Source organism: Solanum dulcamara, chromosome 11 (assembly GCF_947179165.1).
Source record: "Solanum dulcamara chromosome 11, daSolDulc1.2, whole genome shotgun sequence".
Taxonomy (NCBI): Eukaryota; Viridiplantae; Streptophyta; class Magnoliopsida; order Solanales; family Solanaceae; genus Solanum; species Solanum dulcamara.
In genome coordinates this window covers 4940504-4948734 of record NC_077247.1, presented here as the reverse complement: position 1 = coordinate 4948734, position 8231 = coordinate 4940504, and positions in this window count along the sequence as shown.

Here is an 8231-nt window from a genome sequence, read left to right as displayed (position 1 = left end):
CTGCGGGCATGAAACGCAGCCCCCCGAGAAAAGGGGGGTCAGTACGATATATGTACTGAGTATGTAAAGCATAACACATCGTAACTGAGATCATAACTGAAATAGGGATGCAGGGGACAAGTATAATAACTAAATAAATTACTGTACCTGCACCTTAGGACACATAAATCATACACATCATCATATGCTGTGCCCGGCCCTCTAGTAAACTCGGTGTTATAATCACTTCTTCATAATCACATATCATCATATCATAATGCATTTCATTTCATCATATCATCGTATACGGTATCATACCATCGTATACGGTATCATCTTATCATGTATATCATCGTATCACACCCGGTTCACTGCGGGGCTCAGGGTCACAATGTATTGCTTTAATCTCATATGCATGCCTACATAAAGTATCCGGCCCTTTAGTGAGGGACTCGGTGAATGGAGTGGTGTACGTCTATAGCGTACCATCATAATATACATATATACCCGGCCCTCTAAGGAGGGACTCGGTGTTCCTTCCTTATTTCACCATATATACTATCATATTACAGCCGGCCCGGGACTCGGTGAATAATCGTATCGTCATAACATATAACATATATCACACCTCACGTACGGCATCGTCTCCTCGTGCGTGGAACTATACACATCCGGCCCGGGACGCGGTGAAAGAAGTAGTAACACTGTGCACGATAATATATCCCGGCCCATCGTGGGACTCGAGGAAGGATGGGTTACAGTATGTACGAGTAGAGTAGTGAGAAACCATATGCAACTAAGTCATTATCTAAGACTCGATGAAACAGTCAAGTGAACCGTCACCTGAAGACTGGGGGAGTAATTATCCGAGGTATCCCTTTAGATGTCATTAGGGCTTACATCAGTTGGGGCTTCAGGGATCACAAACATGCATCAAAATAATGCCACATAATTCATGCAATCAGAAATATAGTCTATGCAATCAGAAACACAATTTATCTAGTCAAAGACTCAACTGATGCAATCAACGACATTTATCATTTCAGAGCCTCTAAAAGGAGGATCTGGTACCTCTACTTTCTATTCATTATATAGCAGGCTCGAGAATAGTAGTTTGACTACTTTCAGACTCTTAATGTTCAGGGGTGACTACAAGTCACGAGTTACAATCAGAGCTCATAAATGGAATTACCTCTAAACCTATATCATATACCATTTAACTTAAAATTAAGCCATTCCAAAGGAAAAAAAGAAATAGGCTTTACATGTACTAGTTTTCATTACATAAAAGACTTAAGGGCAACCACTCAGCTATTGCAGGAGTTCTAACATCAAGAAGTAAATAAGAGTTTCGACTTATATTCAGGGCTTTATGAATGGATTGAATCCCACATATCATATACATATCATTTATAACTTACATCTAAGACATGCCAAAAGAAAAGAATGATAGTTCTACATACTAATTCCAAAAATATGCCAAAAGAAAGCTTCACATACCTTGTATGGACTTCTCTTAATCACGTCCACATCGTTGTCCTCGAAACCTATTTAACATGGAAGTAATGTAAGTATTAACAACCTTGGACTTTTCAGCAACTTAGACTACCCACGAGTATTCATAACATTCATCCCTTCGCTCGCCTTCTCGACTAGTTCCTTAACTAGTTAGGATGTTAACGAAATTCGGACAGCACCTCCCCTATAATGTGCCCTATACGAAATCCCAACCATGTCCTTAGAACCTGCAGCAAACCAACAATGCAACCAGCAGCCCATACATATACATATTATGACAAAATTACTCAATATGAACCCCCAATAATTCACTCGAAACTAAGATACCAAAACTAGAGTTTTTAATCTCTCTTTTGCGAATTCTTTAATTGCAAAGCCTGTGGCTGCAACCAGAAGCTCCCACACCTCATTTAGATAACTTTTAGACCCTGCAACACGCCACAACACAACCAGCAGCAGCCCCTACACGTACAACACTTTATTTCGACAACAACTTAACTATAGCGATTCTAAATTCGTTAATTTCGAACGCTGAACTTTTCAAACCTTTTCCCCAACTTACAGCAGCTCCTAAGGTGTGTAATACACCATAATTTAACATCATAAACTTCAAATTAGAGGGTAAGAACTTACCTTTCCCGAAATTGGCTAGAACTCGCCAAAATCGCGCCTCGGAAATATTTTCAGCATGCTGTAACGTCGTGGCAGCTTGCTGTCCGTTTTTTGCTGCATCAAATCCTAATTTTGTACTACTAATACTTCCATATCATCTTAGTATACGCTAATTAATTAATTTACGGAAGAAAGTTGAGAAACTCACCTTTAATCTTCAAGAACCAAAGCTGCCTCTCTTTTCTCTCTTCTCACGTTTGTTTTCTGTTTGTTTTGCTGCAGTTTGAAGACCAAAACTGAAGTATATCCCTAATATACATACATATATGTGGTCCCAAGGGGTGACACATGTCAGCCCCTAAGGATGACACGTGTCAAGCCATGATTGGCCACCGTGTCATGCTGCCAATTAGGGGCTGCCACGTGGCAGCGGGGTCCACCTCCCCCAAGCAGCTGCATCACCTACTTGACCCTAAGTAGGTGCATCACCTGCTTGCTTGAGGTGCTGCCACGTGTCGCTCCTCCATTGGTTGCCACGCGTCGTCTTTTTCCCTTCCTCGCGGGTTCGTAATTTCGTCTCACTTTAAGAGCCTATGTAATCCGTACTATGTAAGCTTGATATATCCTTAAGCAACTTAAGTGTATAAGACTCTTAACTTAGTGTCTTACGTAGGCAAATAGAGTCCTACGACTCATTTCTTAGCCTCCAACTCTTTCCGGATTCTTATGACCCTATCTCCAACCTCCCTTCTCGCGAGGTATCACAATCTTCTTTCCTTAGAGTTGTTTGATAGTGTCATAGCTTATCCGGCTCACATGATAGTGTCTAAGGAACTTAAGAAGACGTTTCGAGCTCAAGAGTGCGGGGTGTAACATCCTTCCCCCCTTTAGAACATTCGTCCCCGAATGTTGAATAAAACTTTCCTTAAGACTTTATACGGATCATAAGGAGATTCCTTTCTACTGGAATGGCATACATTTTCGTCCAAGTAATTAATATACTAGTTCCAAGACTAGTCTATCCGTAGACATCGGGAATAGGTATGGACACTTGTGTTTCATGTCCTTTTCAACCTCCCAGTTTATGTCTTCACGATTCTTATTCCGCCATAGTACCTTGACGGAAGTTATGTCCTTAGTTCGCAACCCATTTACTCTACTGATCCCGGATGGAGATAGGTTGCCCCTCGTAGGATAACTCCCTGTTATGTGGACCTCCTCCACGAGAAATATTCTGGGAGCGTCGTTCCCATTCTTACGGAGCATTGATCTGTGAAAACTTAATGTATTGTTTCAAATCGGACGGTAGGTCCTACTCATAGGGAGCTTTATCTATTCTAAAAATGCTCTGCGAAGGATCAATGTATCCCCTTCTTGCTGACTTTAGGCTACTAATCGATATCTTGTTCCGGAATAAGCTTTACTTCATCAATAATTTAGTGGGTCACATCTGGGCCTGTCCCTTAATCGAAGGGAAAAATGTCATACTAAGATTCATCTGGGTTCCTCAATCCCTTTCGAAATAATTTCCAGCAGTTAGCTGTAAATTGAACTTTTCTATCTAAGATAATAGATGTGGGGACTCCGTGAAATCTTATTGTTTCCTCACTATGTTATTTCGCAGAACCCTCAGCTGAATATGACTTTCTAACTGGAGGGGAACAGGTTGATTCTGTCAGCCCATCTACCATAGCCCGTATGAACTCCCAGTTCCTTAGAATGCGAGGTCACCTCGTACTATAATATATATTAACTGCTTTCCACCTCTGAGTCGGGGTTTTCATTCCCTGAGATAGGCTATCAGACTGCTGATGCTTCTTTTAACTTAAGCTATTGTACAACTCCTCTTAATCCAACTTGTAATACCTTAGGTATGCTATCTTTCTCTTTTACTCAGATCTTTTTTCCAGTTTTCTTACCATACATCATATTGTAATCCTTACATAAACGTGTGTACGAACATAGAGCAGTCCAAAAAATTCCTTAGAGTTGCTATACTAGTGGCTTACCTCCTTTAGTCGAGGTCAAGGCTCCACTTTGGCTCTTGTCCTTAATACCGATTATATCTGAATAGTTCTGCCTCGAACCATCTTACACTTTTCCTGAATAGATTCTAAATATGGCAATCACATTGTTATTACTGACTTTCTTTTATCGAGTAATCATTTGACCTCGCTCTTAGTATGCCAATATTCATAAGCTGCACAACTATTTTTGTGCCATTTTCACGAGGTGCATTGTATTTCAGTCATAATCTTTTTCTGCTCTTGGCGTACTCTGTTCTATATGTGTCGTTGTACTAACCCGCTTTTATAATCTCTTTTTGTCATACTTATTTTGTTCTCTTTCTCACTTCCCAGGGGGTCACCCATCCCAGTGCTACTCTCATTCGAGCACGTTTAACTTCAGTGTTTTGACGGAATCCGGTGCATTAATACGGGTATGATCGCGTCCATCCCTTATGGGGTCTCGTTTGACGTTTAAGCGTCCCCATTTACATGCGATAGCATCAATTGATTTTCTTTTACGCTTGTACTTCTTTTGTCCACTTCCCCCCTTTTAGGGTGTACCTATGTCATTCTCCGTATATCTTCAGCTATTTACACGCGAATAATTCTATTCCAATATATTTAACGGGTTGCACCATATCTACATCTTCTGTTAAATCATCCCCACGTTAGGTTGCCTTTCTAGGAAACCCTAGCACAATCGTAGGGTGCGGTAATATTTGGAATATCTCGAATTGAATCTCATCTAATGATTGATACTCGAGTAGTATCCGTAATGTAGTAGTTCACTCAAAGACATATTCCATTCATCCCAATCAGTAATTAGCGAGGGCTCATAATTGGTGCACATTCCCCACTCAAGTGTACTTATACTTTAATGACTCATGTTTCGAGCTTCATCATTATACTAACTTTATTCCAGTGGATACCACTAATCATTAGAGTGGAGTCACGTGTACACCATACTTCTTTACGCCTCCTGAGCTTGCACCTTTGTCGTGTGCCTAAGGCTCATTTCTAATCCTGCTTAAAACCACATCAACTTCGTGGTAGTAGGGGCCTTATCTTATTACTTTTTCATCGTACTATACCTCCAGTTCGTAACTGTCTATGTCTCTTTTTGTTCGATACCTATACTTAATTAATCGCATCTATCTTGAGTGCCTCTATTAGAACTTCTGTATTATTCCTTCAACTCATTTCCATTTTTGGTTGGGCGTAAGGAATTCCATATTACTCTTTATTTCCTTGCACTAGCCATCCTTTTCGTCATCATATAACCTTTATTCGAAACTTTCCTTATGGAACTTGATAAATCTTCCTTATTTGTTCCATAGCTTGCTTTTCCGTTCCACACCTATCTTTACATTCCATTTACATGGACCACATCACACCTTCTAGTTAATTCCTTACTAAGTTTTGCTTATTCTAATAATGGTTTTTGCTATGTTCACCTGGTACCTTGTTCGCATTCAGACCAATAGTATAATACCGCTTGACTTTCTTCACGATTCTTACTATGGGTTACTTACCCTTTTTAGCTAGTCTTGTCCTTAATGTCTCACAAGCTATCTTATTAACACTTCATATCCATCACAATTCTTTTCCCTTTGTACTCTTGTCTTACTCTTGTCTTAACCATACGGTTACTTCCTTCAACTATCACTTGTCATAGTTTATCCCTATATCAATTCAGGAAATGCCTTACTATCTCGTTTTATCCCGATCTATCATTCCTCTCTGAGTCATTTTCTTTGGCTTATAGGTCCTTTCTAACTTATTCTACTATTCCAGTATCGTCCTCCTAGTTTCTATTGCCATTAACTCAGCAATTAACTTATTTCTCGAGGTCAGCCATACTTGTTTAGTCAAATCTCATCATTGTTGCGAGGACAACCTTTTAAGACATACTGTAGCCCTGTATCTCATTCTCCTCTTATTTCTAAGAAAATTTGGGCAGAGTTTCCTCTGTATTTCTTACTATCTCAACACCTGCACGCAGAAAATACCAACAATGCCTCATAGGGCACACATATATACATTCATATTGTATAACATCTCAGCCACACATGGCACACATATATAGTCATATCACCTCACATCGCAGCTACATAGGGTGCCCACAATTAACAATATGGAAATGAACTTACCTGTTATGTCCACTCGAGCTACACCGATTATACTTTCCTGTTTACCTTTCCTTTCACTTTTCAATTGTATCTGTCAATCGCATTTCAATACCTTATCTGACATAGGTCCTTCGTGCCTTTGCTTACCTGTGTGCTTCATAACATCTAATATCGTCAGTTACTTCCTTCTACCGGCGTTGTCTTCCTGCTAAAATCGTAGGTTAGTATGAGGAATTTCATTTCCTATAGCTCGGCACTATCGCACGATCTTAGATATGAAAGAAAGTAACATCTTAAATATCCTGTAGCCTCCTGTCTATAGATGTGGTGCACAACACACCGATAAACAAGACTCTACTAGACACGGTCTGTAGACATTCCAAGGATGAACTGCTCTGATACCACTTCTGTCACGACCCACCCCATAGGCCACAACTGGGGTCCGACCTGAACCCTCTTATGCGTATTTATCAACTACACGTAAGTTGAACCGTGTGTGATGTGATACTATATATAAAAGCCCTAATAGTTTAAAACTTTTTTTTATGTACATGTAGCCTCTTTCATTTGTATCATATCATGAAAGGGCACGTGAGCCGATAAGGCTGCTATAACAAAGACATTCACAACATATCGGATAGGCAACATCGAAACTAATTCACAAACAACCCACATAAACATATGTCTACAGACCTCTAAGAATAGTAACAATAACATATGGCGGAACAAGGCCCCCACCGTACCCCTGAATGTACAAATATATACATTAAGTGACTAGCATCAAAATTTAGGGTCCAGAACAGTGAAGCACTTCCGACACAGCTGAGAGGAACTCCTATGCTGATGAATCTCCAGAATAAACATCTGTACCTGCGGGCATGAAATGCAGCCCCCCGAGAAAAGGGGGGTCAGTACGATATATGTACTGAGTATGTAAAGCATAGCACATCGTAACTGAGATCATAACTGAAATAGGGATGCAGGGGACAAGTATAATAACTAAATAAATTACTGTACCTACACCTTAGGACACATAAATCATACACATCATCATATGCTGTGCCCGGCCCTCTAGTAAACTCGGTGTTATAATCACTTCTTTATAATCACATATCATCATATCATAATGCATTTCATTTCATCATATCATCGTATCACACCCGGTTCACTGCGGGGCTCAGGGTCACAATGTATTGCTTTAATCTCATATGCATGCCTACATAAAGTATCCGGCCCTTTAGTGAGGGACTCGGTGAATGGAGTGGTGTACGTCTATAGCGTACCATCATAATATACATATATACCCGGCCCTCTAAGGAGGGACTCGGTGTTCCTTCCTTATTTCACCACATATACTATCATATTACAGCCGGCCCGGGACTCGGTGAATAATCGTATCGTCATAACATATAACATATATCACACCTCACGTACGGCATCGTCTCCTCGTGCGTGGAACTATACACATCCGGCCCGGGACGCGGTGAAAGAAGTAGTAACACTGTGCACGATAACATATCCCGGCCCATCGTGGGACTCGAGGAAGGATGGGTTACAGTATGTACGAGTAGAGTAGTGAGAAACCATATGCAACTAAGTCATTATCTAAGACTCGATGAAACAGTCAAGTGAACCGTCACCTGAAGACTGGGGTCACAAACATGCATCAAAATAATGCCACATAATTCATGCAATCAGAAATATAGTCTATGCAATCAGAAACACAATTTATCTAGTCAAAGACTCAACTGATGCAATCAACGACATTTATCATTTCAGAGCCTCTAAAAGGAGGAGCTGGTACCTCTACTTTCTATTCATTATATAGCAGGCTCGAGAATAGTAGTTTGACTACTTTCAGACTCTTAATGTTCAGGGGTGACTACAAGTCACGAGTTACAATCAGAGCTCATAAATGGAATTACCTCTAAACCTATATCATATACCATTTAATTTAAAATTAAGCCATTCCAAAGGAAAAAAA